The 11440-nt window shown below is 35.2% G+C and overlaps 1 pseudogene; it reads right to left on the bottom strand.

Moving 5' to 3' along the window:
• Window positions 1-4359: 4359 nt before the first annotated feature.
• LOC101717654 (polyadenylate-binding protein-interacting protein 1 pseudogene) lies at window positions 4360-5550 on the bottom strand (annotated as a pseudogene).
• Between the last annotated feature and the right edge of the window lie 5890 nt (window positions 5551-11440).

The raw sequence follows: 11440 nt of genomic DNA on the forward strand, positions 1-11440 counted from the left end.
CAAACTTTTCCAAACTCCTCCAGCAATTAAGTTCCAAAGGCTTCTAAAACATGTGTTCAAATATAGTTAGAGAAATGACCCCACCTCTCTGGTGTCAGTATCTAACTTACCCATTTCTCTCATAATTGGGAATGAGTACCAGATACCTACAACTTCAAGGAAGATAGGTTTATGTTTGCTCATCGTTTTAGAGGATTCAGTCCATATACAGCTGGTTGCAAGACAGAAATAGAATGGTATGGGGACATACCCTATGGAGGAAGAAAAGATGTTCACATCATGACAGCCAGGAAGCAGAGAGAGAGAGAGAGAGAGAGAGAGAGAGAGAGAGAGAGAGAGAGAGAGAGAGCAGAGAGAGAGAGAGAGACAGACAGACAGACAGACAGACAGAAGGGAAGACCCAGAGAAGGTAATATACACTTTCAGTTCATACCCCCTGTTCACATTCATGTTCCACCTTGCCCTACCACCCATTTGCAAGTTAGCTATAATGCCCCCATGACACATCACTTTCAAAATTCTCATCTTTGAATACATCAGACTTAGGGGGAATATTCTAGATCTAAATCACAAGAAAGACTTCATAGACTATATATGACTAAGTATATATGTAGAGGATCCAAATAATATACATCACACTTAAACTAATTAAACTGGATGAAATCACCCCAAAAATGAGATGATACAAAGTGATCTATAACAATACAAGCAACAACAAATATACCTGCACTTAAAAGAATGAAACTGAAGTTGCTCATAGTAGTCCATGCCTATAATCCCAGTACTCTGGGAGGCTGAGGCAAGAGGATCTTAAATTTGAGCCCCACATAGGAAAATGTGTGACTTAGTGAAACCTATCTCAAAATATATACACGGGTAAGGATGTGGCTCAGTTCAAAGGCCCTGAGTTCAAATCTCAGTACAAAAATAATAAAATTATGTGTTCTAATCCATTTAAAATAAAGTGTTCCATACCTATGTTTATTTTGACACAATCCAAATTGCTAAGAAAGGGAATCAGGCTAGGTGAACAGATGAATGGAGCATTCTTTAGCCATAGAGAAGAATAAATGGATGTGGAAATCATCATGTTAAGTGAAATAACCCAACCTCAGAAAGGCAAGAATCATTTTTTCTTTTTTTATTATTTATTAAGTTTATTGGTACATTTTAGGTATATGATATGATGACATTTGTCATTGGGAATTTTTACCTTCACATGATATATCTTGGTTCTTATTTTTTCCCCATTCCTCTCTCCTCCCTTCACCCCCTCCATCCCTCCCTATTTAAAATAGAGACACTGGGGCTGGGGATTTAGCCTAGTGGTTCTGCTGCCTGCCTCACAAGCACAAGGTCCCGAATTCGATCCCCAGTACCATAAATAAATGAATAAATGAATAAATAAAATAGAAACACTAAACCAGCTGGAAGAGAGGTTAAGTAGAACTCTTCAAGACATTGGTGTAGGAAAAGATTTTATGAACAAAACCTCAGCTGTACATGAACTAGCACAAAGAATCAACAACTGGGATCTCATCTTATTGAAAAGCTGTACAGCAAGAAAAACCACCAAGAGAGTGAAGAGACAACCAACAATGTGGGAACAATTTTTTTTTTACCAGCTGTTCCTCAGACAAAGGTCTACTATCTAAAATATACAAAGAACTTAAAAAATCAAACCCTACAAATTTAAAGACCCAATCCAAAAATGAGCATCTGATATGAACAGACATTTCTCAGAGGAAGAAGTAGAAACAGCAGATAAACATCAGAAAAAAATGTTCCTCATCACTGGGCATTTGAGAGATGCAAATGAAAACAACACTGAGATTCCACCTCACCCCACAAAGAATGGCTGCTCTCAAGAAATCAACCAATAACAAATGCTGGTGGGGGTGTGGAGAGAAAGGAACGCTTCTCCATTGTTGGTGAGAGTGCAGACTGGTGCAACCACTGTGGAAATCAGTATGGAGATACCTCAAAGAACTAGGATTACAGGTCCCATTTGACCCAGCTATTCCCCTGCTGGGAATCTTCCCCAAAGAATTAAAAGAATCATACCACAGTGATATATGCGCACCCACGTTTATAGCAGCACAGTTTGTAACAGCTAAAGCTTGGAAACAGCCCAAGTGCCCATTAACTAGGGACTGGACAAAGAAGATGTGGATAGTTTGGGGTTTTTTTTATATAAAATAGAGTACTACCCAGACGTAAAGAATGATGAACTAAAGACATTTATAGCTAAATAGATGCACATTGATGCCATAATCTTAAGTGAAATAAATAGGACACACATGTGTAAATACTGAATAGTTTCTCTGGTGTGAGAAAGTAAAAGTATAAATAAGGATCAAAGTGTATAACAGATAATGTGAAACAGGAAGAAAAGGTCCAAAGGGGAAGGGGAAATGGGAGGGATAGGGAAAGAAGGGAAAGGAATAAATATGAGTAAAGGAAAAAATAGAAGGGCCGGAGATTTAGCTCAGTGGTTCCGGTGCCTGCCTCGCAAGCACAAGGTCCCGAGTTCGATCCCCGGTACCAAAAAAAAAAAAAAGGAAACATATTTTTCTTAATATGTGAAATCTAGCAAAATAATGAAATCCGATGAGAGAATGAAACAAAAGAAAGAGGATCAGGGAGGGAGAAGAGCTCTTTCCTTGCTCTGTAGAGCTGCTGCTCTTGGGAACAAAGGAAAGTTTTGCTTACAGACTGGAAGGTAGAGATAGTGCCCGCTCTGCAGCAAATACACGCATGCTCAGCCTCCACTTAGAGCAATCATATTTCTTACAATCAGGCTCTTTTTTTCTCTAATCCAACTCACAGTGTTTCAAGTTGATACCAAGCCACCTCTTTTTTTATTTTTCAGAAATTTTCACTGAAACACCCAGTTTTAAAATATTGATTCTCTGGCTACTGACTGACCTGTGAGTGATCATTTTCTTTACATAGCACTCATGGTGCTGAGAGTGATGTTAGATTTGTTTTTATTTTTGGTCTCTGACACAAGATTTTCATATCCTCTATTTAAATTCAAGAAAAAATGTCAGGCTAAGTTGTTATCTTGAAACTAGTGTAAATGCTTATACTTCTCATAGATCTTTTTTTTAAATAATTTTTTACAAACACCCCTACTTGGGGTCAAAATACACCTGGTTAAGTATAAAATATAGTTTTCACCATACAAAAAGTTACACAAAATGTAAAAACAGTGACACCACGAACTTCAGCCCTCATACTTTCTGGCTAATTCTCAGGAAAGGGTGGAGCTCAGTGCTCTGACACAGGACAGTGAACAAAGTGCTTTGGCTGAGGGGGATTGATCAAGCGCCAGTGGCTACAGTAAAGAGAGAAGCTGGCATCCCCTTCTCCTAACACTGGGTGGAAAGGGGGCCGGAGGAACCCTCTGGTTTCTCTTGGCAGTGTCTGGAGGCTCTGATCACAGTGTTGGGGCATTTGTTCCAGAGTCACAACTTGGAGTTTACAGAAGTCACAGTGGGCAGCAACCCTTTATATGATTAGTGTCAGAATCACACAATTCTGCACACTGAGACAAAGTCTCAAAAGTAATACTAACACATCTGTGACATTATGCTTCCTCCTAGAGACTAGTAGCTTACATTTGAGATGGGGAGGAAAAAACAGAAATAGAAAAAAAATGATAGGAACTAAAGTGCTGAGAGCATCACCTCGGAATCAATTCCAAGGAGTCACATGAAAAAAACAGATTCTCCCATGTAAGTAGGTTTGCAACAGGAGAACACAGTGCAATAAGGCTCTAAAAAATGGCTTTAAAGACCTTTGGTGGGGCGTAGTTGCTACTGTTTTATGCCAGGTTAAATTGTATTCTAAGCACAGACACCTCAGAGCTTTCCTGGAACTAAAAGGAGAAGCACTCTCTAGAGCTCAAGCCCAATCAGCCCTAGAGTGGTATTTTCTTTTTTCTGTAAGTGTACAAAACAAAAGGAAACACTGACTTTAAAAACCTCTTTTGCTGAGTTTACTAAACTGACTCATATGGCACAAGAGTTTGGAGTTTGCTGTTATTCTAACAATCTGTAATTCCCTTAAAAAAAAAAATAACCTTGGGATAACCATGTCGGGCGTGCATTTCTAGCCCTGATCAAAATAGTGAAAATTTTCAAGGAGACATAGATCTTTTTTGTTTAAGTTATAGAGAATAAGGTTATTTTGGCAGATAGTGTTAAACACAATTAAAGTTGTATACATTAGCAACATAATTCAACACCTTTAATCTGGTATAAATTAAGGACACATGTTCTTGCTTTCCTGTGTTCTGCTAAATCATCATTCCTAAACTGTTATATAAAGCTGATATGCTGAAATTTAACTTTACTATTTTCGCTTATGCTTTGCTTCCAAACAAAACTTTTCATAAGCTTCTTCAATCTCTGGGTCCATCTCATCATCAATGTCATCCAAGTATGGATCACTAGCCCCTGATAAATCTGTTCCATTTTCTTCACAATCTGGAAAAAAATCTCCTCACTTTCAAGTAACTCCTGATATTTCTCTTGGTAATCTGAATCACCTGGAGTGAAAAGACCATCACCATATGTATAAAATATCGATTCACTCATAGTTAGGATAATTTTCAGGTGTTGCTTCTCTGTATGTTGAAGTTGCATGGACTCTACCCCAGGTACTCCACAGGAGTTCAACAAGCTTCAAGTGCATCTGTTCTACACATTTGCTGCAGTTTGCATCTAGGACAACAGTTTCAATTCTCTGAATAATTTCTTCCATATCAGTCTTTAATTTTTCTTTCCAAGCATCTTCCAAAACTGACCCTCTCAACTTTAGTAATTTTACTGCACAAATAAAGTTGTCATCCATTGGATTACAGGAGAGAGTGTTCAGCAATTCACACAGACCAACTTGAAGAATAACTGCTCTTGTAACCTGTCCATTTGTTCCCTTGATCTCCAGGTTAAGATAACATTCTCCCACAAAGAGTACAAATGCATGAAATCTTTTTCGAGTCACATCATCTCCTTTTGCAGCTTGATCTTTAACTTCATATTCAGTCTGACATCTTTGAAGTAGCAATTGGTGGAAATTGCCACTCTATGGGCTAATTGTCAGATGATGGGACAGGTAATTATAAAAGCGAGCTCCCATGTAAGGGAAATTTGGGATAGATGTGGCTTGCTGGTAGATGAGTTCCACAAGTTCTTGCAAAGCATCATCTGTTGTAACCCAGACATTCAAAGTCTCTGCAAATTGTTCACTTTCAGTTTCAAAACTGCCAGATGATTCAAAAACTCCTGAACATAGTCTGATAGAGTAGGATAATCTTCACAGCCATCCTCATAGGATTCTGTATAAGCAGAATAACCTGATGGGTAAAACTCCGGGGCGTTGGCAGACAGCTTAGTCATTAACACAGGAGCCACAAGCACTTGGGGCTTAGCCACTGCTGACTCAGTTCTCCTGGGGGATTTTGTTCTGTGAGCTAGGTGGAGCTCTCAGGGGCCTCCTTTGTTCTGAGGTGGGCCTGCCAGACCTCCTCAGTGGCTCTGCCATGAGACATGTGTCCTCATAGATCTTGACAATATTTTTTTCAGTCTTTAAATGTATGCAAAAACTATTCTTCCTTCTTTCAATGCTTCTTGCCATCTCATATCCACTGAATGCAGATTTCTAGTTATCTAACATTTCTTTGTATTTCAAAATCTACTTTTGGCATAATTTCTTTGAGAAAAATTTGCTCTTGTCACTTTAATTGGCTTTCTTTTTGTTCCTCTAGCAACCTCTATCTTAACATTAGTTCATTTTTTGTTTTGTTTTTGTTTTTTCAGACAAAATCTCCCTATGTAGTCCAGGCTGGCCTGGAACTTCCAGTGATGTTCCTGCCTCAGCCTCCTGAGTGCTGGGATTATGGGTACCAACTACCACACCTGGCTCACTCTTCTTTTAATTCCTATTTCCATGAAAGAATTTCTTGATGCTGTCTGCAAAGGGTAATTTGATTAAATTTTATGATTTTTACTGTGCATAGAAACTGATGCATGTGATCTAGCTCTAGCATCATTAAATATATCTTTAGTTTTCTTCTGCTTAATGACACATAAAAATGTGTACTTACGTATTCAACATGAGTTTTTATATATGCCTAAACTGTGGAATGACTAAACGAAGCTATTTAACATAAGTATTATCTTATACACTATTTTGTTCATATGTGGTGAAACTTATTCAATCTACTCTCAACAGTTTTCAAAACCAAAATACACACTTAGTCAAAATACACTGACAGAAATAGAGAGCAAAATGTTGCTTATCAGAGATTGGGAGAGAGAAGGGAGAGGAGTGGAGTTCAAAGTACACAAAATTTGAATTACATGGGAGAAATAAGTTCAGCAGATCTCTTGTATGCTGTGGTGACTACCATTAATAAACAGGATTTTGGGCTGGAGATTTAGCTCAGTGGTTTCGCCGCCCGCTGCGCAAGCGCAAGGACCTGAGTTTGATCCCCGATACCAAAAACTAATTAAATAAATAAATAGGATTTTAATGAATGAGTTAATAATACTTCCTGGCCCACTCAGAATGGCCAAAAGATCTTTTCATTTTTTTTCCCTCACCTCCATGCCAAACTTCCATCAGCCATTCATTCATCACAGTCTAGTTGCATACAACGTGAATGATATATTTGCATAAAAACTTTAGAGCTAAGGGATAGTTTTGTGTATTTCTGCAACAAAATAAAGCAAAGCAAGCAATTCCATGCGTTGTCATGTATCTCTTGGAAAAATATGCTAAGCATCTAACTCTCAATGTCTTGTTCTTTTGCATCAAATATAGATTATATGCTACCTACTTTATATCATATTATAAGCTCACCTCCACAGCTAATTCTGCTTTTTCCAGGGCGTGACTACACTCCTAAAATATACCAGGTCACGATACAATCCTTCTTCACAGTTTCCCTCACATTACTCTTCATCAGTCAGTACAGCCTCATATTATTTTACTGCTAATTAATTTGATACTTCACATGTTTATTCCATATCATCCCATATCCAAAGCATAATACAGTTTCAATTTCTCAGTTTTACCATGCTGTGAAAGCGATGGATATTGTGTAGACACAGTATTTCCTGTTTTCAGTTTGGTGTTTTCTGGGGTGCTGTGTGATAGGACACAGTCCTCAATGTATGAGAGGACACTGACCCCTCCGCATGCAACACAACCATCCATGTCTCCCAGTCATCCACGTGGTCAAGAGGGAAGCTGGCTGATCTTCATAGTGTACTTTGTTCCTAAGTTACAATGGTCGGTAGGCTTGGTATATTAATGCATTTTGATACAATATTTTCTGATAGGTTCATTAGCATGTAACCCTAAATGCAAGTCAAGAAATGTCTGCATCATATTCTTTTGCACCTGCTGCCTCTACACAAAGACTCTGAAGCAATCGTATGGTCCAGGAATGTAAGGTCAACCCCTAAGTTTATTTCTTCCTATTGCATTCTTTATTCAGGGCCCACTATATTTTCCCCAGTAAAGTTCATAACATCTATCTTGCAAGTGCAACACAATGTTATCCTAACCTTGATGGGAAAAACTCTTCTTTGTATAACATTTAAATTAATTTTTAGAATTCTCTTTTCTTTACATCTTAGTTAATAAAGTCCTCTGTCTATACAGTCAGAATACCTGGTTTGAATCTCCTATAGTTGTTGCATAATTCTGGGATTTGAGACAAATTGCTTGTTTCTGCCTTAATTTTATCATCAGTGAAATGACAATAAGAATACCTGTCTCAATATTTTGTCATGAATAATAAATGATGTAATACATATAGAGAAATTGGAATTTTTTGGCATAGAGTTAACATCCAGCAAAGGGGCCTTTATTTTTAATTTTTACCACCCTTGGTTGATAAAAACTTCATAGATATATTTGATGACTCCAATAACGATTTAATGTAACCTCTAGGGTTACAATTGGCCTGAAATATATGTTATGCATATAATACATAAGCTTTAAAATACTAGCAAGTATGGATGTGGTTAGAGTCTTTTTAAATGAACCATTGGTAATATGCAGCTGTGTGGTTTGAGGGTATTTGTACAGTGTACAGTAATTAGAATTTTCTTCCACTTTCATTTACTGCAAATGATACACACTAATTAATATATTTCCCTTTTTGTTCAAAAAGGACAGCCTCTCAGATACTTAGTGAACACATTAAATGTAATTTTAAAATTAAAGTAGAAAAAATAAACATTTTAACTTCAAGACAGATATCCCAAATATTTATCCTAAGGAACTAAGCCTTGAAAAATTAAATGTCTTATCATCTTGGCAGTAGGTATTCACAAACACTTTAAATTCTGCTAAAATGAACTCTCTTTTAACATATTAGGATTGCATTTGGTCTTATCCTTCTTTGTTCTTAAAAATTTTAATTAATACTCTAAGTCGATTTGAATTTGAACTAATTCCTGCTAATTATTTAAATACCAAAAATAAAAAGTACTTTTATACATTTATATATAAAGTTATAGTTCAAATATTATAAAAACCTTAAAGAAAAAGTATGTCTACAAATATATATATATATATATCTTTCTAGTGAAAAGAATCCAGATGAATCTTATATTTAATTTAATTGATTATATATGTGGTAAAACAATTTATTTTATTAATCACATAAAAAGTCACATACATTATATAAAAATGGTAGCATAAAATTGGATAATTTTAAATTGCTTTATTTCATTATTGTAATAAAAATGTATGGCAATAAGTACCTTTCTCCATCTTGTCTATAAGAAAATTGATAGTTCCTCTAGTTTAGAAGGCTAGGAAGTAGTGGAAGATGATATGAATCCAGGAGATAGGGTTGAGATAAAAAATGTACCTCCTAAAATCATTGTGTTAAAGCTTCTGTATTTTTGGAAGGGGTGAGTCATGAAGGCTTTAACTCCATTAGTGAGTTAATCCACTGACCCAGTCGTAATTAGGTGAGAGTCGTAATTATTAGGACAGGGCAGACTTGAGGAGCTCGGCCCCAGATGAAGGGAATGGGTGATGGGGCTGACCTGGGGACTGCATCTTCTCCTCCTCTCTTGCTCTCAGTCTTCTTATTTCTTTCACCTCTTCCTCACTTCTGTGAGCTAAGCTGTTCTTCACCACACATTTCCATCTATAAAGTCTCTCCCTTGCCACAAAACTAAACAATGGAGCCAAGTGACAGGGGACTGAAAGTTCTGAATCCATGACTCAAAATAAACTCTTCACCCTTAAATTGTTATTGTCAGAAATTCAGTCACAGTGACAAAAAGCTACTGGTCAGGCCTGTAAGACTCATGTTTAAATGTCTACAGGCTGGCACAATCCCCCACCCTCAGCACTGCATAGTTTAATTAAAATGGATGGAATTTAGTTACTTTCACTTACAAAACAAATTCAAATAATGTCCTGTAGGATAGAAAATGTGATTACAGAATAATTCAAGTGTTTTGTAGATCTTCCAAACCTATTCAAGTAAACCAATTCAGAACATTAAAGGTTTTAAGACCTCAACAGGAAAGCAATCATCAGCTTATTCTCATTTGATGGTACTTACACATAACTGATTTCAACCTAGTCTGGCATATACATTTCAAATAGTAGTATAAGAATAGTTTGAGTTTTAATTGGATTGTTTTCATCTTTCAGAGTAATATGAGGTGTTTAAGAATGGAGATAGACAAGAAAATAAAAAACGAAAATTACATCTTTCTATAGCACTCAAGAATTTGAAGAAAAAATATCAAGAGAGACAAATATATTGAAATAGTTAAACAACATGAAATCAAAGAAAGAGAAAATAAGGACATCTAAAACTGAGCTATCTTATTCAGAATCTTAAATATTTTATAATTGGTTTGTTCATAATCACAAAAGTTACTTTAAAATTTTCTAGGTTTATTAATAAATTATAATTTCTGATCTTTTTAAGAAAAAAAATCATGTCATACTAATCAAATTTTTAGATCAATTTCACTCAATGTTCTGGTGTGTAAAAATCACAACATATACTAAAATAGTTTAGAATATGTAATGCAAAAGTTGCCAAAACTAAAAGGAGAAATAAATAAATCCTAAAACATAATGCCATGTTTTAGCATGTCTTTCTCAGAATTTTATACAAGAAAATAAGAAAAATAATACATTTATAAACTATTTGAACAATGTGATCAATAATCACTTGACATATGCAGAGCATTTAACCATCACAATATTTTTTTTTTAAAATGTATTGGGGGCCAGGGATTTAGCTCAGTGGTTCTGCCACCTGCCTCACAAATGCAAGGTCCTAAATTCAATCCCCGGTACCTAAAAAAAAAAATATATATATATATATATTGGGAAATTGTATAAAACAATTTCAAATTCTGGGACCCAGTGTTAAGTCAAATAAAATTCATATGTCCAGTATTGTTCTCTCTTACCCCATTTTAATTATGCACATGAGAACTTAAAATTTCCTATCATTGATAATTTAGAAAATTACATCATAATGAATTTTAATTTTATTGAAATGCTTGATTAATATTTTCAGAGATGAGGGTAATCAAATTTATAGTAGAATAAAAGCAAATGTATGATGGCTTTCACATTGAACCATTACATACAAAGACATGTATAGAAAAATAGTCATTAATAAATTCAAGTTACAGTCTAAGCTCCTGTAATAACTTACTATTTGTTACCATCTAGTGAATTATTAAACCCAACATTTATATAAACAAAGATTTTTTTCAAGGAAAAGAGAGCATGGTATCTATTATTGCTTTCTTACAGATTTTTTGAATAAGTTTATCATTGTGTATTTCAGTGGTAAGTTAAATTAGAAGTATAAGGAAAATAAGCCTAAAATAATTCTAAAATGAATATGTTCAATGTTAAAAATAGTTGAAAGTTGTAAGGATTTCTTTTTAAAATTTTTAGATTGAATCCAAATCCCTACATCCCTTATTTCTTTGACTTTCAATGAAATTAATACAATTGATTTGTAAAGCACTGAAATTCTAATAGCACTGAAAATAACATGAGAGTATAGCAACAGTACCATGATTTAGAGAAATATTGGAAAACACAGAGCAGACTTTGCATAGGTTTACATTTAAGAATAGAAAGGCCTGAAGCAGAATTACCAAAGGAAAAAGAAATCATTTCAACAGAATTACAGGGAAGGCCTATCTTGAAGTAAAACATATAAAATAGCAGGTAGAGGTGCTATTAAAAAAAAAAAAAAAAGAAATGTTTTTTAAATCCATTAAGAACAACAGAGCAGTTAGATTCCTTGCTTATTTACTAAATATATTTATATATTTACTTAATAATATTTATATATTTGGATCAGAAACTCTAAAATTTTAAAATGTGGTTTTGAAGAAAATAGGGTTCGTGTTAGATG

This window comes from Heterocephalus glaber, unplaced genomic scaffold (genome assembly GCF_053883595.1).
Source record: "Heterocephalus glaber isolate CG9 unplaced genomic scaffold, H.glaber_assembly_v1.0 deba00001555, whole genome shotgun sequence".
Classification (NCBI taxonomy): Eukaryota; Metazoa; Chordata; class Mammalia; order Rodentia; family Bathyergidae; genus Heterocephalus; species Heterocephalus glaber.